The 22,510-nt window shown below is 44.9% G+C and overlaps 1 protein-coding gene across 10 annotated transcripts in view; it reads left to right on the top strand.

Annotated features, from left to right (window-relative positions):
• Window positions 1–22,510, top strand: part of znf536 (zinc finger protein 536) — a 190,672-nt gene that overhangs the window by 56,621 nt on the left and 111,541 nt on the right. For 4 of the 10 annotated variants that reach the window (XM_036980616.2, XM_090238428.1, XM_090238433.1 and 1 more), the window contains exon 4: window positions 4,032–4,159. The exons of 4 other annotated variants lie outside the window; for them this stretch is intronic. The gene's annotated coding sequence lies outside the window, so the exon portion shown is untranslated. Of the gene's footprint in view, window positions 1–4,031; window positions 4,160–16,668; window positions 22,225–22,510 lie in introns of those variants that run through there. 2 more of the 10 variants (XM_090238431.1, XM_090238436.1) reach the window with 1 other exon arrangement.

Here is a 22,510-nt window from a genome sequence, read left to right as displayed (position 1 = left end):
AATCAACAAAGAGAGCAGTGTTTACTCTGAATTTAAAGACTTTCAAACTCTTCCCCCACCATTGCGTGGCATTACAGAGAGAAAATAGACCAGCTAAGCACCCCGTTTATTGTTCATAAACTCTGTGAAAGGTAATATGCTTTTAAAGCACAGTAAATGTATTGGTGTTGCTGGAGTTTACTCCTATGGACGGTGTAAGTTACTACTGCTGGGTGGGCCCACTCCTCTTTAGCGGTGTTAACATGAGAATAGAGGGGTGGCTAGAGGGGGGAGTTTAGCTGGTTGAAATGATTCTGCGCTTCTGCTGCTGCATAGCAGGGGCTGTTGTTATCCACTTATAACATCAGACGTTCTCTCTCTCTCTCTCTCTCTTTTACTCCCTCTGTTTCACATTCCTCCCTCTCTCTCTCTCTCCCTCTTTTCCCCTCTTTGCTCCACTGTGGCGTAGAGCAGTTTGGGCATCGAATCGGGGGGGCCTTATTATATACCAGTCTTATTTGGTAACGCCTGACTCAGCCTTGGCACACCTCTGTCCCAGATCTCCTCAGGCGCGTGGCCTACAATGTGATGCGGCGTCACGCCGACGTGGATTTCTCAACCCGGGAGAGAGGATAAAACGTCTCTCCTGTTCACAGGCCCAGAGCAGGTGTACACACAACACAAGAACTCTGCCTCCTCTCAACCACGGTTCATCCTCCAGTCTTAAAGTCCTGGATCTGAGCGGTAGTTTACCTGAAGACGAGCTGTGGTCTGGGGACCGTGGCACTGTTCTGCACGGAATGCTGTTAGAAATAACTGTTTGTGTACATTTTGCGTCCGTCTTGGAGCGCAGGGAACGGTGGCTGAACGGCGCTGAAAGACATCTGGATGCGATGAAATGCCATTTATCTAAACAAAAGGGAGTCTCTCTGCCTAGCAAGCCGCCCGACGTGCGTTCGGCTTTCACTGCGTATTTGTGCAATGTTTTCTAAAGTGCTATATTGACAAATATTTCATTGCAACAGTATTAAGATTTCCAATATGAGACGGTTTTCCTTGCTCCAATTTCCCCCTAGATAAACACTGGAAGTAGCTGTGCACGTGATGAATGACTGAAAAGGAGTACTCTATGGCTGGTCAAAAGAAGTAAAAAAGACCAAAAACGTTGTTATTGGATTGACATTTTATAATAACAATAATGTTCTTTTCAACTTCTATGGCGCTATTCATTACATAAAGAGTCTCAAAAAGGAGAAGCGATTTAGAAGAAAGAAAAAAAACGTAGCTTTCATGAGATGGAGAGGGTCGAGAAAGTTCGCGGAGTGAGTTGTCTTCGGAGGGAGGTGGTCAAAGGAGGGAGAGCGAGAAAAGGTGGTCTCTGAACCATCATATATAAACAAGCTCAGAACGTTGGAGGCCGTAGAAAGTGTTAACTTCTTTTTTTTATTTTTTTTTTAGAAATGCATGAACTCGTTTTTGCTTGGTTTCAGAACAATCTGGACATCAGCTAAGTTTTACAGTGCTACAGCATATCCATCAAGATTGATTTCCCTCTCTATTTTTCCACACCACTGGTGATCTGTAAATCAGACTTACTATGAGAGAGAGAGAGAGAGGGTGATGGAGGGAGAGAGTGGGGGGAGAGGTGGCCTGTGTGTGTGCATGAGAAGCGCACCTATAGATTTATCAGCTCTTTCATTCTATTTAAACAAATAGGTCTTGGAGCCTTGGAAGGCAGTGTAGGGACATGCCTAGGATAATAAGCGTCATGGAATCTAATCAGATTTATAAGAGGAATTGATTGTTGTGTGGCAGGAGGAGCAGGAGTGGGGTTGGCAATAAGCTGAAATTTAAGTGTTAATTTTTATGCTAATCCGCTGGCATCTCTGTGTGATGCAATTTGGTTCCCTGCACCGCAGATATGAAATTGTCCTGCTCACAGAGAAAATGTCAGCTTGCCAGACCCTGAAAGCTTGTTATTTATTAGGTATGTTTCTATTAGTATGTGTCACAGTTGTTAGAGAGCCACATGCACACGTATAGACACACATGCGCGCGCGCGGGCACGCACACACGCAAATACGCACACACAAATGGGGCTTCATGCTTGTTCCGCCCAGCTCTCGGCCTTAAAATCGTCTCAGCTCACTGGTTGCAACACTGGGGCATTAATGTATTATCATATATCGGGGTGGTCCTTGCCCTCTGGACAAAAGGCTATTTAATACAATTTAATGACATTCCCAAGCAGGAGAAAGGGAGGGAGACAAGGAGGCAGAGCCTAGATGAAAATAGCATCTGTGTTTCTCATGGCTCACCCATGCAAACATTTCAGCTTAAGATGCGTGACTTCTCGCCTTTCTCCGGCAGAAAGGGGGGAAAAGAGGGAGAAGCTAATGAGAGGGAGAAAGGGGGGAAAAGAGGGAGAAGCTAATGGCAGGGAGAATTAGAGAGGATTGAGAAGTCTAAATATGAATATCCATCAAGACAGTGTGCTCTAATCCAGGCCTTAATGCTGCATACAGTAACATGTCACAGACGTCATTGCTCTCCAAAGGCCATTAAGTGATCCATTCCCACCGTCGCACGGTGACGTCATCCGCGCGAGACAGCAGAGGGACGGTGGCGGCCAGGCGCTGTGTTTGGGTTTCATCCGGCTCTGACAGCTTCCTGTCAAGACGCCGCTCTCCTTTGAAACGCCTTTTCTCTCCGTCTCTCGCGTTCAAACGGTATCGTACTCCGTCTAGTCCCCATTCACACTGCTGTTCTCCGTGCCAGTCCCTGAATCCAGTTATATTGTACACTGGGCGTAGTAACAGAGTAAAAAGGTTTGGATGCAATTCACATATAGGTCAATTAAATGCACCAACATCTGCTCTCTGCTAACCATTTGCATATAGTATTCATATGTTAATGATGTCCCTTGTTTTTGTGTTTGTGTGTGTGTGTGTGTGTGTGTGTGTGTGTTTTTTGTTGTTGTGCACTTCCTCCCCTCCTCCACATCTCTTTGTAATAAAAAATAAGAAGATTCACACTTCCCAAAACCGGATACAGCCGTCCTATTTTTACTTCCCCTCTCACCAACGCTTAAAGGAAAGACTTTCTTGAGCAGACAAGTGCCGGGGTTGTCCTGTTGCCATGCCCCTGATTTCAAAAAGAAGAACCCTTTTGCTGTAGTGGGAAGGCCTCCCTTTTTCCAAAGCAGCTTAATGCCTTATAAATCAATGATGACACAGATGGACCAGCGATAATCTATTTAGAATGCCTCACAGCAAATATTGTCGTACAGATGATTAGAGATTGAGCTATTTTAACTCGCCCCCTTAACAAATCTTCCGCTCATTTTAATACTTTGAATTATAGGGGGGGGGGGGGGGACTTCACAAATTTGGTTTATTTTAAACGAATCTCAAACATTAGAAAAGGGGTCTACTGTGTAAACGGCGGAGGTCTGTCTTCTCTTTGTGGCGTTATGGGTGGGGATAGGGGAACAAAGAGTATATGAAGAGTGTTGTGGTCTGTTGCCAAAACCATAATGACAACGCATGTTTCTTTAACCAGAAAAGGGGGGTCCTTTAATGGAATTGTGTCTGTGGGTGTAAATAGCAAAGCTAGAGGCCTCAGTCTCTTTATGGTCGATGGCTCCCGATTCAGCGTGAGGAGGAGGAGGAGGAGGAGGAGGAGTGAGAAAATGAAGTGGAGGTTGTCAGATGTGGCAGCTGCTTGGAATCCTGATAAATATAAGCCCTTATTGATCGGATGAAAATGAAAGATCCCAGAGTGCCGTGCAGTATTTAGCATCTTGTCTGCCGCGCGTCAGCGATGGCCTTGCCTTGGAGGGATAGATTTTCAGCCCGCTGCAAGGCACGGCTTTTATTTCATCTTTAACCTTTTTCGTCTGCATTTCCTTGACCTCTGCGCATCGCCGCCATTCAGAGAATTTGTTACATTTCACTTGACATCATCTGCCTCTCTCTCTCTCTTTCCCTCTCTCTCTCTCTCTCTCTCTCTCTCTCTCTCTCTCTCTCTCTCTCTCTTTCACTCTCTGACAGGACAGAGACACATCCCTCTAGGTCGGTTGTCATTGCTGTGTGCTGTAGTGACTCAGTGGCAGTGACTGCCTGGGTCTCCTCGAACCAAACAGACAGGCTCCAGACCAGTATGCAGTTAGTGTGTTAAGGTATGCCACCCCCCCCCCCCCCACCCCACCCCCCACCCCACACCTTCTGTCACACACTGATCAGTGATCAGTCCCCCTGTCCCACTGGCACAGCTCTGTCACACTCACATCACTCTCTCTCTCTCTCTCTCTACGTTGCCATAGGCTTCTGCTAATGCTTGTAACTTGTTACAATCTGGATTGTGATAATCTACCATAATCATCAGCCACATGCCACCTAAAAACACACATGAATGCCATTCAGTTCCCACACTGAAACATGTCGGTTCCAAGTCTTCCCCTCCCCTTGTGCCACCTCTCCAATGTCACTGTACTTCCACTTCCTGCCTACCCACCCTATGTCTTTTTCATTTACAAGAGCTAGCTAGCAATTATAACATGAGAAATATGGGACGAATCATGAACAATTTATGTTTTGGCATTAGTGTAATTGAATTCTACTCGTATATCACAGGGAGAAGTTTCAGGCTTGAATTAAACGAGAGGTACGGATCCATGAAAATAAGGCTCCCTTCCTTGTCTTTTGAACAACGCTCCTTTTCTCTTTTAGATGGATGATAAATCCCCTGTGAGGGAGCCTGCAACAGCTGTTGGCAGACAGGCTAGATATGAGAATAGCAGCATAGGATGAGCGAGCATTAAAAATTAATACGCTATTTAGCCTAGGTGTATTTTAGGTATTTGACATTTTCATGTCCGGGACAGACTCAATTTATTCATAGTACAGAAAATAAAATAAAAAAATAGAGGAGGGGGGGTGGGGGTGGGGGGGGGGGGGTCGTAAGTGAAGGCCATTCTGTTTTTATGGTCACTCCTTCTCTACAGTAGTGATCCGTGTGAAGGCTTAAAGCACACTGGCTGTGTCTATGGAGGAGACTAAAGCTCGTTATGGCTGGAGTCATGATTAGCACACTGCACAAAGGAAATGATTTGCCTCTTAAGCCCCCAATATCTTTCTTTTTTTGTGATTCCTTTTCTCTCTCTCCCCCACCCACCTCCTCCCTTTCACTCTCTCTTAACACTGACTGGGAAAGCTACACACAAACACAAAATAAGCAGGGACATTGGGTAGTGTTCTTCAAAAAAGCCGGTAGGTTAGCTAGCTTAGACCCAGGCTAAAGCTAAATCCCAGACGTGTGTCCTGCAAGGAAGGATCTGACTATCAGGGACACCTCAATCAGCCTCCCTCCATCTCTTTTCCTCTCCCTCTTCCTTCCACTGTCGGACTCTCACCCCCTTCTTCCGCTCCGTCCTCTCTCGCTCTGTCTGTGTACCTCGCTTTTGATTTCTCGCTACATGTGTCCTTTGAGTCTCTCTCTCCGTACCTTTCTCGTATTGTCTCATCCTTTACCCAACATCCCCCCCCACCCTCTTTCTTTCGTTTCCTCACGCTTCCAATCGTCATGTATACACTGTTATTACCCTGGGGAATATTTAGCAGCAACACGTTCAACACCACATACCGCCCTCTCGTCTTAACTCCGAACACAAACCTGGAAGGCACAAACCCAGAGAAGTGTGCGTACGTATACCGTGCAAATGATCAACGATAAACAGAAAGCTTTCATTTAGCGGTTTAAACCTATTACTGGAGCGCTCAATCTCAAGCCTGGGATAATTTTCGGAGATATCTCTCCAGCTACAAAGAGACATGGGAATCAAAGCCATTCACTGTTTAAAGGAGATGGAGGCACTTTGAAAGCATAAGTCTCAACGACGTCCTTCATTTTCTCATTTCATTGATTCCACATTGCTGGAGGTCAATGCTACTGGTGCTTGAGACAAAGGGCCCGCGTTACCTGCAGCTTTGTAGAGATACACTCATAGAAAATGCTGAACATGTGAAAGCTGTCAGTCGAAAATATCCTCAATCCCTCAGCCTCTCAGAATCCCCCCCCCAAAAGACACAAAAACACATCCAATGTTAAATATCCAGGATTGAGTGATGATTTTTAGCCTAGCAGTGTGTTTTTGTGAAAGGGAACGTGGAGTTCTTACTGGAGTACGACAGTGCGACATGTGCTGAGAGTTGCCCTCCCTGGGTCTATAGGGGTTTACCAGGGAACTGTTTCCCTGTGGCGCGAGGGTTTAAGTGTCAGAGCCAATGTGCCTTTGAGGCCGTATCCTAGCAGATTAGCGTCTCTCCTTATCATTCCAATCAAGCCCTGCTCCCTTTGAAAACATATTGTACATATCTACCCCTCCCTCCCAGCCCCCTGCCGTCGTCCATGACAACAATCTGTAGGCATGATGGTCTGTCTCAGAGGAGCAGTGGGAGCCCTTGACAGATAGCAGGTCTGGTGCTGGAGTCAAAAGCAGGCACGTCCGTCCTCCTCCCTACCCGGCGCAGGGGAGAGGGGACCGAAGGGGGAGACTGTCAGGCGACAGAGGGGACCGAAGGGGGCTGGGCGGGGGAGGTCTGGAGCCCAACACTCAAACCCTTCATCATCCTCCTATGATAGCAGGGGTAATTGATATATGGGCACAGCCGTCTCTTCCCCTTCGCGTGTTAAGGTCGACTTATCTACATTTCACCCCCGATTTCTCCACTCCCATTATATTTCCTAGATATTGACTGACTGGTGAGGGGGGTGTGTGGAAAAAAAACCCATAGAAAAAGAAAAGAAAAGTGCTTTTATTCCGGCGCCTAACCCTGCCTGTTATCAAAGTAACTTTGAGCTTATTAGCGACAAAGGCCCCCCCCCCCCTTCCTGCTTTGTGCGGCCGTGTACGCCAGCGCTTCCTGAATTAAACTGCTGGCTTCCTGTTCTTTTATATGCATGGCCACATCTGGGGAGCCTGCTCACAGCCCTGCTGCCTAATAACAATCACCTTTCCTTTCAGTCCCCCCTGATTGTTTCTAATTCACTCTGACAGATAGTGGCTGACAAGCCGCCCGCGCCTCCCTCCCTCCGTGACCCCGGATCACTCACCGCACTTATAAGGCCTGTCATTTTTAATATTTGATTTCAGTTTTAAGTTATGTGTTTTACCCAGATGATGAAATCAGTGTTTAACTGAACACAAAATGGATCTCCCCTCTCTCTTTTCATCTTCAATCTCTCCCTTGCTTGCCCTCTTTGCCTTCTCTCTCTCTCTCTCTCTCTCTCTCTCTCTCGTTCTCTCCTCTGTTTTACAGAGATGAGGGGAAGATATTAGGGATAATATAGGCACACAGACACAGACAGCCACGCGGACACACGGCTCTGCATTGCGTCTTACATTGTGATCTGCCAGTGGGTATTATACATGTTCTCTGTATCTAGAAGTCCAGCAACAGGACTTGATGCGTGGCCATTGACAAATATCCGATTTCGTATATGTCCTCAGGCCTGCAAGTTACTTAGTTTCCGACATTCTTTGCATTCCATTGATTGCCAATAAAGGTGTTCAGACATGGGTAAAACGCATATCAGGTAGACTAATCGCTAAATGAATTTATAGATTCATCGACAAGTAGATGGATGACATTTTGCAGGGCAATCCATGCAGTCCCTCAATAATAAAATAAAAAAAACACCATTTAGAGTTAAATGAAAATAAGCAATTACTTAGTTAGCCAGTTCAATAGTTTGCTTCCCACATACTTCACAGAGATATGTGTATGTATAGAGAGAGACAGAAGAACAAGAATGTGAAGAAAACCAGAGAAAGGGAGAGATCCTACTACACCCACCGTCTCAAATAGACACATCCACCGTCCGACAAAACACGTAGACTTTGTATCCACCTCACAACAACAAGGCAACCCCCCCCCCCCCCCCCCCGAAACTCATCCAACTCATAGACACTCTGCAACCCTATCACCCTAACGTACCCAGACACCATCTCAAATACACACCCACTTCATACCGCCAAGGCATTGTATCATTCCGGGACACGACGGTGCCTTGGGCATGCCCGATTCCATTTTTTCTCTCCCGATGACAAAAACAGAACTAATTGGAGTACCACTGCATGTTTTCACTAAAGGCACAATTTAATTACATTTGAGCTGGGAATGAGCATTTTGGGAACGTCATATGTTCATTCAGCAAATGGAGCGAACGAAAAGCAATATTTGTTTTGCTTTGATTAGCAAAACCGGCAGGGTAATTTGTTAAGAAAGGGACAGAAAATCTCTGTTTAACCCCCCTCCCCCCAAAACAGACTCTCACCCCCCCCCCCCCCCCCACCACCCCTCCCGACACAGCCCCGACAATGTGAATCAGCATCGACCCCCCCCCCCCCCCTTCCTTAAGCCATTTATGCATTTATCTTAAATGTTAATGAACTTTTGCCCCCAGCATTTTTTTGACTTTGGACCGCTGTCTCCAGTCTCCAGACCCTAATCTCTGTCCTTTTGTGGCTGATTGTTGATACATACTTTACGAATAACTTTTTTTCATAATGTAAAGAGTATTGTTTTCTCCAAGGTTGTATTAATAAACATGAATGAATGTATTTGTCTTCACCAAAGCATGATTAATGCACATTAGCCTGTGTATTGCTCACTCTAGCCCGCGCCCCTACTCCCCCCCCAAAAAATGACCCATCAACATTAAATATTTATGGCATAATATTAATGGTTTTGTAAAGAAAATAACAAGTTATTAATCCTCTGATTAACAACTGATTAACCTTTTTATCAAACACGTGATCCGTGCATCGTCGATTCAGGATATGTCGCCTGAGTGTGCTGCAGAATAATTATTTTTTTGTGTCTTTTCTAATTGCAAAAATCGCATGGTTGAACTGTTGTTTTTTTCACACATGCACACACACTTACACTTGTTCACACAACGTGAGATATGCAGTCCAAGTACACATATACCCCAAAAACTGGCATAATTCTAGCGCATGAAGCGAAAGCGACTAAATATAGCAGCAGATCTTTAAAACAATGGGGTTTAATTCACATATCCGTTTATTCCACAGTTATTGGCATGCTGTGGGAAAGTACAGAGAAAACACTGTGCTGAAGGACAAACGCTTTCTTTTCTCTTTTTTTTTTGTGTGTGTTTGCTCATCTCTATGCCATTGTGTGTATTTTTAGTCCCCCCGTCTCATTCCGCTAAAACACAATTATGTTATGTTTTGAGACATGCCAATGAGTGACTTCACTGTGCAGGCTTGAAAAAAAGACTGATCTTTGGTGCCATGATCTGCCAGGTGCTGATATGCAAGTAGGGCTTTCTCACTGGATATTCACTGTAAGAGGTTCAGGGATTGGCTTGTCAAGTTGTAAAAAAATATATATATATAAATAAATACATGACTATAGCAGTCCAAAGAAAAGTACTAAGAACTACCAACTCTAGACTGTTTCTCATAGGATATTTACAGTGGTTTTCCAAGTAGCTCTCTGTAGTGTGCATATTACGTAGTCAGGTAAATAATGATAGAATAGACATTATTATTAAAATTTATTCATGTCACTAATGATACAAACTAATTCTATAGTCTTTGTGTGAAGGCTTTGGCTTAGTGCTCGGGCCTCAGGGACAGCTCAGGGACAGCTCTTCAGTCCTGGGTCCTGGGTCATCTCACAACTTCTTTTCATTTAATTCATATCTTTGTTTAAGCATGTTTTTTTCCCCTTCTTCATACACCCCTGCCTTTCATTCGGGCCCTTTTCTTTAGTGGGCAGAATCCATCAAAGGCCAATGTGTTGTGAAAGGCAACAACAATAAGTTTCTTTGTGGAAAGATGTGTGAGGGGATAAGTGTGTTGGGGACACTTGTTTTTTTTTTATGGCGTGGTCTTATGATGGATCGGTGCTTGTTCGGCAGGGTGTCTTTGTTCGTTTCCTTTTTCCTCAAATACCAATGGAAGATTTCACCTTCGGCGACTTTCCCTTAACCCCCCCATCTCACTTTGGACTTGCTCTCCTTCTGCTCTCCTTCTATCTCTCTCTATAATTCGCTTGTCTCTCATCTCTCTCTCTCTCTCTTTCTCTCTCGCTCACACACTAGTCTCTATCTTTGTCTTTCTGCCTTTCTCTCTCTCTCTTTCTCTCTGTCTCTCTCTCCACCACACAAACTGGCCGCCCTGGGATTCATCCGAGTCAGTCACACACCCCTCTGAAAACAATTATCTTTGAACTTGCTTTTAGTGCTGTTTGTCCTAATTGCAGATCATTTTCTCTGTCGGATTTCTACTTTTATTGCAGTTTTGCCCTGAATGTTGATCCTATTGAGGTTCAACCTTATTTTACTCCCTGGAACACCCCTAAGACCTGGATTCATCACATATCCCCCTAGGACTTCTCTCTCTTCAAATTCATTTTTTTTCTCATCATTTCTTCTTTTTTTTTTAAGATATCTTTTTTTTTTTGTAGTATTATCCAAATGAATTAGTGGGATCCCAAAATACACAGAAGGACGTACGGTTTGTCCCAATTTCTGTGTTATCGTTCACATTTTGGGCCAGGATTTTCTTTTTTTTTGCTGAGGTGTATCTCTGTGACACGTTGGACTGAGTAACTTCAGTGCCACGTGGGATTCACCATGCATTTATAGATCGGTGGTACGGAGGTGGACTTCGCAGTAATTAAAGACGAGTAAAGGTGGTTAATTCCGTCCTCTGCGCCTTTCCAACCATTAACAATCTCCCCCGTTCTGTTAACTATTTATGAGAGGGTCTCAACTGAAAACGCACACGCACGCGCGCGCACACACACACACACACACACACACACACACACACACACACACACACACACACACACACACACTGTACATGCATGCGCCTAAGCTTCTTAAGGATCCTTGTCACCATGCAGACACCACACAACATGCGCTGCGGTTGCAGAGAGCGGTTTAGGTATGGTGCAGGGCTTTTTGAATGAGAACTGGATGGTGTGGCAGATATGTTCATGGGCCGGGTCAATGACAGTCTACGGGATTAGTGTCATAAAGTGGTTCCGAGCCACAATGAGTGTGAGTAAACACCGAAGAAGGCGTGGAGAAGTCCTCTGCCCCAGATTTACAATGAACCTGCCCTACCTGAGGGAAAGACTGCGACGTGCAAGGCTGTGTACTGACTGTCCCAAATGCTGGTGCAACCGCTCACAACCTGATCAGGAGGAATCGTGTCATCATACAGACAGCACTATAGCACGTTTACTGTACTTGACTTAAGCAGTCAGTGACACTCCTCTATTGTCCTGACTGTCTAATCACACAGGATGTCTGGGTTTGTTTGGCCTTAGACTAAAATTTGATTGAACCTTTATTTAACTAGGCAAGTCAGTTAAGAACAAATTCTTGTTTACAACGGCGGCCTACACCGCCCAAACCCGGACGACGCTGGGCCAATTGTGCGCCGTCCTGTTGGACTCCCAATCACGGCCGGTTGTGATACAGCCTGAATTGGATCCAGGGTGTCTGTAGTGACGCCTCTAGCCCTGACGTGCAGTGCCTCAGACCACTGCACCACTTGGGAGCTTATATTATAACGTTTCTCCTCCAATGAGAATACAGCAATTAAATGATGTCCGCTTTGTGTTATTTGATACAGGATATGGATCCTAAAGATATACTTGTTGCTATTTTTTGCTGACATTTAGAATCAACTTGAAAAAACAAATGATTTACGCCCATGCACTGTTCAGTACCATCCTGTTCAGTACCATCCTGTTCAGTACCATCCAGTTGTGTACAGTTTGATTTCTTAACAAAAGGCAGAGGAGAAGGTCTTTACGTTCGTTCAGTGAGTGAGCGATGGCAGTTCTTTTTTGAAGTACCTCCTCGACGCGACACACACTGGAGAGATGTTCATTTATTCAGGGCACAGTGTGAGATAGAGAGGCGACGCTCTCCTCTCGTCCCTCTCCAGTGGCTCGCCTGCCCGGGCGACTGGCCCACGGTGGCCTGAACTTCCAACACCGATTGATGGCTCCGTGCGGACCCCCAGCTCCTCCAAACTCCCATAATGCTCAGGGAGCGCATCTTTATACACACACACACACACACACACACACACGCCTAATTGAATTACATCCCCTTCAGCTCTGGGGTCCTCCACTGAAGGAAAGAGATGGACTTTTTCACCGAGCCCGAGCTACCGAGTCGTAATTCTCACAATGCCTATCATCCACATTAGATGTGTCACCAAGACAAATAGAGACATAATGCAGGCAGGCAAAGAGATCCGTCGCAGCGTCTTTGGCAGTGGTTTGCCACTGTTCCAGAGAGTGTCTTCTTGCACCACCACTGTGCTCCTCATCACAGAGACCGTCGGTGACAGCCAGTGAAGGCTGCTTTGTTTGTGTAGTCGTCTACTCTCTTTAATGAGCCATTTATTGTGTGTTTTGCATTCGTCGTGTCTGTTCGTTTTTTTCCGCTGGTTGAGTTTCGGAAAGAGAGGCCTTGTCTTCCCGGACTCCTTTAGAAGGTAGTCGAACCGCCCCGAGAGGGACTGGGGTGTTTGGAGCACGTCAGGTTTCGACCTTCCGTCGCTCTTAACCGTTTCCCAAATCAAAGCATCGGAGCTGCAGTCAAACTCTCCTCCTCCTCCTCCTCCTCCTCTTCGTCTGGTCTCGCCATGTGCCTGAAGCTCCGCGGCTCTCTCCGCAGTAGGGGAAAGGCAGGGCGTCGGGTAGGAGTGGCACGGGGGGAATGTAGCCGACTGTGACACGTACCTGTCAGCAGGTACTCCAAATAATTGGTAAATTACTACCGCGGGATAGAAGAGGCTCTCTTTTCTTTCCGTTTGATGAATATTTGAAGTCGACCAGGCAGTCGTAGAACAACGCCGCGCGTTTGGCTCGGCGAGTCGGGCTATCACGCGCGTGGAGGAAGAGGAGCAGCTGACGCACAGAGAACAGGAGGGATCCTACTGTACTACTTAGTGTAGACAGACACTGAACAGGGAGCACGGGAGCACGGCGTGGAGACCGTCCTCGTAGTCTGAACAGGTCTGAACTAACAAGCAGCATAAGCGTATACATTGAGACAATGCTTTACTAAGTGGCATATGCTCTCTGTTACACACACTGGCTGGCACTGACACGCCCTCACACTGACACGCCCTCACACTGACACGCCCTCACACTGACACGCCCTCACACTGACATACTCACTCTCACACACTTGGAAGCCTAAACCCTTTTCCATTTTGAATGGATGCCACAGAAAGTTCACTTGCTCCTTGGACAAATGTGTTTTAACTTTTGGGGAATCACTCCCTGCCAATTCGATGGGAGCAATTGGGCTCTGTTTTGTCTTGTTAATGAACCATATTCGTCTTCATGTTGCTCTTTCGCCGGCCTCACACTCACTTTACACGGTAGTCAATTAAACCCCTGAGGGCCGCTCTGTGCGTTAAAAGATGTATAGCGCTTTGACGTTTCAGCCTGCTCGTAGTAGGCACACCCATAGAACACTTTGCGATGAGCCGTATGAAGAAAAGTGCGAGCTGGGGACATTGGATGCTATTGGTCAAAAGACTCTAAATGGACTAGACTAGATAGAGGTTGTGCACTAAAAAACTGTGGCTGGGCTTGAGGGCCTTGGTGGTTTGTATCGCCTGCATGAAGTGGTTGTGCTGGGTGTTGAGGCAGTTGGTGAATGCCTTAGATATGGCCAGTGGGGTTGAGGTGTAATGAAGCGTATGGGGCACATCCTCGATCCTACCCCCCCCCCCCCCCCCCCCCCCACACACACACACACACAAAGCAAGGCCTCCTTCAGGGCTGACTGGACCTAGGGTGGCCTGTAGTTTAGCCCACGTTTCAGTGGCGTGAAACAGCTTGACATGTGAGACACTTCCCCAGGGTATGAGGCGTTTCATCTGCCTTTTAGCCTGTCTGCCGTGGTGAGTCAGCGAAGGCCATGTCTGGCCAGTGGATCTCATTGGAAGTAGCCCACTCGTTGTGTGTATTCTATGGTATTTGCTAATCCCCATCACGCTCCAAATCGAATTTGATTTTCCATAGAACATGTCCATCTCCGATTGCATTTCGGAGAATAATGTGATTGTTTTTGTTGCGGAGACGTTCGTGGTGGTACGTGTTTCCTTATGTAGGTTGTATCAATAGGTCCAGTGTATTAGATGCCTGAACTCTGTTTGGTATGCTCAACAATCAGTAACCTGAACAACAGATCTCCGTTGCATTGTTTCCTGCTACCCTATGGGGACTGTGTCCTGCTTGCATATAAACCCGGGGGGTGTTATATATTATCGTGGTTTACTAGCGACATCTTTGGGTAGATGTTCAAGGAAAGTCCCCCATTTTGATTTATTCATTTCGGCCGAGGACTTATGCGGCGATGCTAAAAAACGTACGTCTCGCACGGACTGATGGAGGATCTATTATTCATGAAAGCTAATGCATTGTTTCTTCTTGCTTTATATAATTCCCCCCCCCCCTCCCCCCTTTTCCCCTCACCAGCATTTTCTCAGGCGGCTTGGCAGTAATATCTGTATTGAAATGAGAAGTTTGAAAGACAAACCACTAGCTCCTTATATGTGTAAACTGCGTTAAATCACACTTTGAGCTTACAGAGCGGAGCTTCAAATGTTAAATGGGGGTTGAAGTCTGCCTGAACTAATTTGTAGGGCTTTGCACCATGTTGACATTTTAAATGGGATAAGAATAGGAAACTGTATGCCGACCTATTTTGAAGATGCTTTCGGAATACATTCACATCAGCGCCGGTCTATAATTAATAAAAATAGACAGGCTTTCTTGCTCCAGATTTGATTATAATACAACCTTATAAACACTACAGGGATGGGGGGGGGGGGGGGGAGAAAAAACGGGGGGAAAAATTTGATGGGGGCAGGAATTAAGAGGGATGTGGATTGCACACACCTGGTTTTGCAGGAGATTGCGTTGGCTGGCTGCTGTGCTATCACATTACTGTGATCCAGCCCCTGTGTTTGTGAGAGAATTGAGGAGAGGGACCGGCAAAATCAGCATGCAAATAACGGCACATTGTTAACTTAATCAGATGCAGGAGGGAAAAAATATGGAGAGAGAGGGAGGGAGGGATGTAGAGGAGGTGGGGCACATAAATAAGAGTCAGGGCCCTGAGATGGCGGAGGGCAGAGGGGAAGGGGTATGTGTATGGGGGTGAGGGGTGAGCTGCCGAGTGGAAGATGGGGGCTGATTTCAGGGCGTCAAGATGATGCAGCCTCTCCAGAGCTCCGTCAAGTGGCTCAGACAGGCAGTTTAGCGGTGACAGCAGAGCGCCGTCCGTGTTGTGAGCCCTGCTGTCACCGGCCCCCGACAAGAGATCACAGCTGTAGGACATGGGTATTATCTAAAGGCCGAGGGGACAGGGAGGGGTGGTGGGATGGGGTGCAGCAGGCAGGCAAGCTAAACATGGCAGGTGCCCCCATGTTGCTGGTGACTTTCTAGGCTAAGCTATACGTCACAGAGCCATCCTTAAATGCTTATTCACTACAAATACATCCTAGCCTCATCATGGAAGAGATGCAGTACAATTAGATTTTTATTTGAAATTCTTTCACCCAAACATGGATGCCCTTTTATATGGCTTTTAAGATCATTTTGATTTGTAAATCTGACAATGTCTTTCAATGTGTTGAAATGGCAAAATGCACCCCTAGAGTTCATTGCTGCTACGTAGTGACCACTATAGGAATACAGTGGCTTGCGAAAGTATTCACCCCCTTTGCATTTTTCCTATTTTGTTTGTATCATCAGTTTGTATCATTTGATTTACACAACATGCCTACCACTTTGAAGATAATAAAAAATAACAGAAAACATGAGCGTGCATAACTATTCAAACCCTACCCCCCCCCCCCCCCCCCCAAAAAAAGTAAATACTTCGTAGAGCCACCTTTTGCAGCAATTACAACTGCAAGTCTCTTGGGGCATGTCTCTATAAGCTTGGCACATCTAGCCACTGGGATTTTTTACCCATTCTTCAAGGCAAAACTGCTCCAGCTCCTTCAAGTTGGATTCTCAATTGGATTGAGGTTTGGGCTTTGACAATGCCATTCCAAGACATTTAAATGTTTCCCCTTAAACCACTCAAGTGTTGCTTTAGCAGTATGCTTAGGGTCATTGTCCTGCTGGAAGGTGAACCTCCGTCCCAGTCTCAAATCTCTGGAAGACTGAAACAGGTTTCCCTCAAGAATTTCCCTGTATTTAGTGCCATCCATCATTCCTTCAATTCTGACCAGTCAATTCTAAAAATCATCTCCACAACATGAGGCTGCTACCACCATGCTCCACTGTGGGGATGATGTTCTCGGAGGAGGTGTTGGATTTGCGCCAGACATTGCATTTTCCTTGATGGCCAAAAAGCTCAATTTTAGTCTCATCTGACCAGAGTACCATCTTCAGTATGTTTGGGGAGTCTTCCACATGCCTTTTGGCAAACACCAAACGTGTTTGCTTATTTTTTTCATTTAAGCAATGGCTTTTTTCTGGCCACTCTTCCGTAAAGCCCAGCTCTTTGGAGTGTACGGCTTTAAGTGGTCCTATGGACAGACACTCCAATCTCCGCTGTGGAGCTTTGCAGCTCCTTCAGGGTTATCTTTGGTCTCTTTGTTGCTTCTCTGATTAATGCCCTCCTTGCCTGGTCCGTGAGTTTTGGTGGGCGGCCCTCTCTTGGCAGGTTTGTTGTGGTGCTATATTCTTTACATTTTTTAATAATGGATTTAATGGTGCTCCGTGAGATGTTCAAAGTTTCGGATATTTTTTTATAACCCAACCCTGATCTGTACTTCTCCACAACTTTGTCCCTGACCTGTTTGGAGAGCTCCTTGGTCTTCATGGTGCCGCTTACTTGGTGGTGCCCCTTGCTTAGTGGTGTTGCAGACTCTGGGGCCTTTCAAAACAGGTGTACAGTATATATACTGAGCTCATGTGACAGTTAGATTGCACACAGGTGGACTTTATTTAACTACTTATGTGACTTCTGAAGGGGGTGAATACATATGCATGCACCACTTTTCCAGTTTTTATTTTTTATAATTTTTTTAAACAAGTAATTTTTTTCATTTCACTTCACTAATTTGGACTATTTCATGTATATCCATTACATGAAATCCAAATTACAGGTTGTAATGCAACAAAATAGGAAAAATGCCAAGGGGGATGAATACTTTTGCAAGGCACTGTAAAACAGAGAGGTTACGACCCATGATGCATTGCTCATGCAGAGATGCCTCTTGAATAGAATATGTACAATCTGCAGCCATGGTAACATAAACAACATATTAGCATCATGGTGGTGGGGGTTAGCGATGACGAGGGTTCAGGAAAACAGAGAATGTGAGTAATATCACTGATCACCAGCCACACGGCACTACACCGGGACAATTAAAGAAGAGACCTTGTGTTGCTTCAAGAGCGAGACATCTCCAGGGAGGGAAGCACTGAATGCACTATACAGAGAGGTCATTTTTCATTAAACATCATCGCTTTTATGAACACACACACACACGTGCACACACATACACACACACACACACACATGCACACACACACAAATACATACACACAGACACTTGTTCTCTGCTGAACTGAGTTTTAGCCGCCGGTTGTGAGAGATGGTGAATCAGTGATCATGTTGAAGGTCAGAGAGGGCAGGCAGAAGTGATAAAAATGCAGACAGGTCAGAGAGAGAGGAGTGTGGAGAGACATTTGGAATCCAGGGCTTGGGCCAAACTGGTCCTTCAATACACACATCTCTTATTTACCTCAGTAGAATGAAACATGAAACAGTTTTGGTATTGTATACTGTCCTTTAACCTCAGATTTACTGTAGAAATATGTCTTCTAAATTTGCTTTGCAGTAAAAGCTATTACCTTTCGCAACCTCACCAAAAGGAGGCTGCTGTCCTGGGATGGGTGTTTCACAGAGGAGAACAGGATGAGGAGAGGTTTTTGTGGTGGAGTTCAGAGAGAGGCCTGTTTTGAAGTTTGACCAACTTTGCCTTATTCCGCTAATCAGAGTCTTGTCTTAGTGAAGCATTGGCATGTAGGCAAACACTTCTGTCTGGCCCGCAAAATGATTACACTCGCTCTCTCTTCCCCTTCTCCCCCTCTTTCCCTCTCCCCCTTCCTCTCTCACTTTTTGTCTCTGATCCTAAGAGAAGTAGCCCCACTGTTTCAGATAAAGTGAGATAAATAAACATGGTCCCTGATGTCCCGAATGCTCCCCACCCTCCCTCCTGAGAGCACACCCCCCTAACGCACTTCCTCTGCCACAATTAGTCTATAATAAATACACTTTAATGCAGATAATGTGCCCTGCTCTCTGAATCTCCTTCTCTTCCTCTCTGTCTTTCTTTCCTTTCTTATTAAGCCACATTAAGACAGGATCTGACTTTGGGTCACACGAGAGGGAGAGAGAAAATGATGAATTATTCTCAGAGCTACTCACAGCTGCAAACAATAGCTGCAAAGAAAATACAGATATTGTAACGTATGCAAAGAATCGAGAGCATTTGCAGTCAAGTCTCACTTCCTGATGGCTTTGATAAGATTAGTTGCTTTCTTAAACAGGATGTGTGCTGCTTTTAAAAAACTGCTCTATGGACATACCGAGTACAGTTGCATAACGGCCTGCCTTGACAGAGTGCCTGCAAGAATTGAAAGTTTTCTTCACATGAAGTCTCTCCAGATTAGCTTGAGCGAGTTTATCAAAGTGATGGAATAAAGGAGATTCAACATTGTCATATTAAAAAGACATGCAGTGATTCAATATTTAAAAAGCCCAATTGCCTGGACAGAAGTGCTTTTTCATTCAAGAGCATATGGCTCCCCTACCTGTTTATAGTCTCCCCTTATCTTCTCACAGAGAAAAAGGGAGAGAAAAATAGATATTTTCAAAGACATTGAAGAGTCGTTCAATTAACGGCGGCATGATGTAAAATAATTACTTGACTTGCTTTCCATAATGAGTATCTCTAATTAGCCATACATTTGTTTGGTGAAAACTCCAAACTACAGTTGTGAGGAGATGGTAAGTACGTTGAAGTAGCACCCAACCCCTCTCCTCCCTTCCCTTCACAAAGGCAGCATCACTTGGCTTCAAGGCACAATTTACCTCCCAATGTATGCATACAAGCGACGGAAAATAGTCAGGAGTGTAAGGGATCTTCTTTTTTTTTTTTTATTAGCTATGCAACAATTAAAGGATTCACAAACTAAATTGAACCTTGTCTCTGTCGCCTCCCAGTTTGATTTCAGCACCTGTCACAACAACAGCCCCTGTTCAGCCATTATGCAAAACTTCCTAAGAACAGAACCAGCATGAGGAGTAGAAAACAGCAATTATTTCTGATATTCACTTACTGTATTTCAGGTAATATTGACATTTAGAGTTTAGGGGGGGAAAAAGGGAAAAAATACTGAAAGGGAAGAAAACGTGGCCCGGTTGACTTTGTCAACTGGTGCTAGGCAGATATGGCATTTCTTTTGCCAACATTATAGCCGTTCTAATGCCTGTGAGAGTGTGATGATGGGTGACTCACTCAGCACTACTGGGCTGCCCTTCTCATTTCCCACTGTAGAGTGAAAACAATCGCTGGGTTGATTGTACTGTTAGCATGTCTGCCTTTAAGAAACAGTGTCAGCGATGCCTTGCTAGCGATGTGTCATTGTATTCATTTTCCAGTATGTAGTATTCAAATGCAGGCAGGCAGCCCAGGGGAATAATGTAAGCCATGATCGACCCTACACGGACAGCTACACTGTGGTCATTGTTCGGTGGCCTTTCTCTGCTGTAGAGTAACCATGCGTGATCAGCGATTCGACCGTGACTACTGTAGCCTGCCATGAGGACGTGGCCCCGTTTTCCCGACAGAGGGCTGTGTCACGAGGGAGAGGGTCGGAGGGGGAAAACGGCACATGACAGAATACGGACAGTCATTTATTTATATGTTGGAAATTCTTTCCCATTATCTAAAATCATTCCCTTTTTCATCCCTTTTTGTGCGCTTGTTTGTCCTCTCTGTCATCTTTCTCATCCATCCCCCTTCTTATTGTGAAACACAGTCTGGTTAACAAATGTTCGAGCCAATTAATCCCCCACTCGTCACAATGCATAAAATCTACTGGCAGGAGTCTTTCCACACCGCTATGACCACTATTGCAAGATATACACGTGAAAAAGGCACACACACACACACACACACACATCAACACACACACACACCTGCTGGTCATCAAAATAATACCAGGAATGGTTAGCATAAAAGGAAGCTTTGAGCTTTTGGCCCGGCTCCGGATGATGATGCGGCTGACCAGGACAATGAACTGTGGGAATTCACTTGTCTGCCGTTGGTCTTCCTCCTTGGCATCGCGAAAGCCTGTCAGACGCAGGGGATAAAAAGACAGGCATTTTTCTTTCTCTCTCTTCTCTTTCTCTTTTTTTCTTTCAGCGGGGGCCTCATAGTGATCTGTGGAGATGAGCTGAAAGCCGAACTACCTGTTGACAAGTCCTCTTAATAAGAGACCTCAATGACATTTTGTGTGGGACTACAGAGCAGAAAGGACAGGCCCGGCTAGGTCGATTCATATTTGTCACCGTTGTATAGCGTTCAAGTTCTTGTATAGAACTGTTGTTCTGAGATATTGGTTTACTTCATTTGTGCTACGTTATGAAGCTCGAATCTTGGCTCTGAACTCCTATGTTAGCGTAGTTTGTTGTGTGGAGTCTAGGTATGTTGGAAGAAACGGACTGGGTTTATTCTACTTTATTTCACTTGTTGTGCTGGGAACCGTTCTGTTTTCGCCTCATTACAGCATGTAATAATCCAGTTCAGTCAAAGAGCATGGAGAGGAAGAAAAACAACTCCCTTTTTTATTGGGTTAATGAGAAGCGTCCCGAAGACCACCTGCAATAGACTAAACATGCACAAGGAAAAGTTCCTATTAGTTTCAATTTACTGCCGTGCTTAAAATGGTCCAGGCTATCTCTACTTGTGTTGGTGTCTGCTTTCCTTCAATATTTTGTAAATATGCATTCCTCAGAATATGTAACATGTGGCGAACGCACACATTTTCCGTTCAAAAATGTTTCCCCCCTTCTAAATTCATTAATGATTTGGTGCAAATATGATGGAATTCCGTTACTTTGTGAATAATGATTGATTATTTAAAAGCAATGACCTTCATTATAACTTAATGAGGTATTGCATTGTAATTAGTTAATGGATTCTTGTCAATACATGCCAAAATAACAAAGTAGTGCCTTACTAATGGCTTTTCCATTCATAATTTCTCCTTATAAACCTGGTTAAAACAATAACAAAGTGGCCACCAAAAGGCTGAGGGATGGACCTGGAGAAATGTAACCACTTTCAAATTCATACACATTGCTATGGATGCAAGGACTGAACATCCATGATATCAAAAGTATAGTTTTAAACATGTTTTGAGGCTATACAGTGTTTGGTTTTTTTTGTATTACGATGTTTACTAACATTAGAGTTTAAAAAAAAAGTATTATTTGGGGTTCAATCAGTACCTTCGCAAGAGCATGTTTGGCGTACTCTACTTTCAGTATGTGTTTTAGCCTTAGAATATGCAAATGTCTGTGGCGTTCAGTGTATACATCATTTGTAATGCTCACTGGGCAAGTGTCTTCTGTTTCCTTCAACTTTGCATGTACTTTATAGGATCAGAGCACATTTGCCCTCGCACGTTTGCGATGCTTGTTGCTTCGATAATGACACGTACTGAGCACAAATATAATCGGACAGAAATACACTTCCATTGTGTTAAAGATACCGTCCGTAATTAAGCTGTGGGTTGCAGAGCAATTTGCTCAGAAAAAAAAAAGGAGAAGAGAAATCTGGTTTTGTGCCGCTTTACTTAAAATGGTAAATATTAACCACAAACTGTAAAGTAGAGCACCACTGCACCTCTGTGAGAAAGTGCAAAAGGAAGTCTGGTGGCTTTGCAGGCGTCATTTGAGCCTTATCGTTAATGAAAGAGCATTGTTGTAGACACCAGACAAACGTTAGATCTGTTTCGGGTTAGAGCCAGCGTAGACATTTCTACAGTGTGCTGTTTGGATGGCAGACATGTCAAGGTCAAGCATACAGGCGCACAGTTACTCGGGAGATACTTGTAAATGCTATCTATGACGGTAAGACGTTTCGACTTGTGACCCTGTGAGTTTATAATGCGAACCACACAGACTTGAATTGCGTACTTGTGCACAAGAGAAGGAAACGTTGGATTACTGGTACTTACTGTGTAACAACTGGTACAACTTCCTCTAAGTGTGTACATCAACGATTTTGCTTTTTCCAGAAACGGTGGTACCAAATGAATGAAATAAGACTGTCATGATTACACGGAACACTCATTTGTGTTGGTGTTCTAAGAGCCACCTGCATTGTTACTTATAGAGGGCACTCTGATATTAAATT

Source organism: Oncorhynchus mykiss, chromosome 6 (genome assembly GCF_057628025.1).
Source record: "Oncorhynchus mykiss isolate SJ-2025 chromosome 6, ASM5762802v1, whole genome shotgun sequence".
Lineage (NCBI taxonomy): Eukaryota > Metazoa > Chordata > Actinopteri > Salmoniformes > Salmonidae > Oncorhynchus > Oncorhynchus mykiss.
The sequence above is the reverse complement of the archived record's forward strand: the minus strand, read 5'-3'. Positions and strand labels throughout refer to the sequence as shown.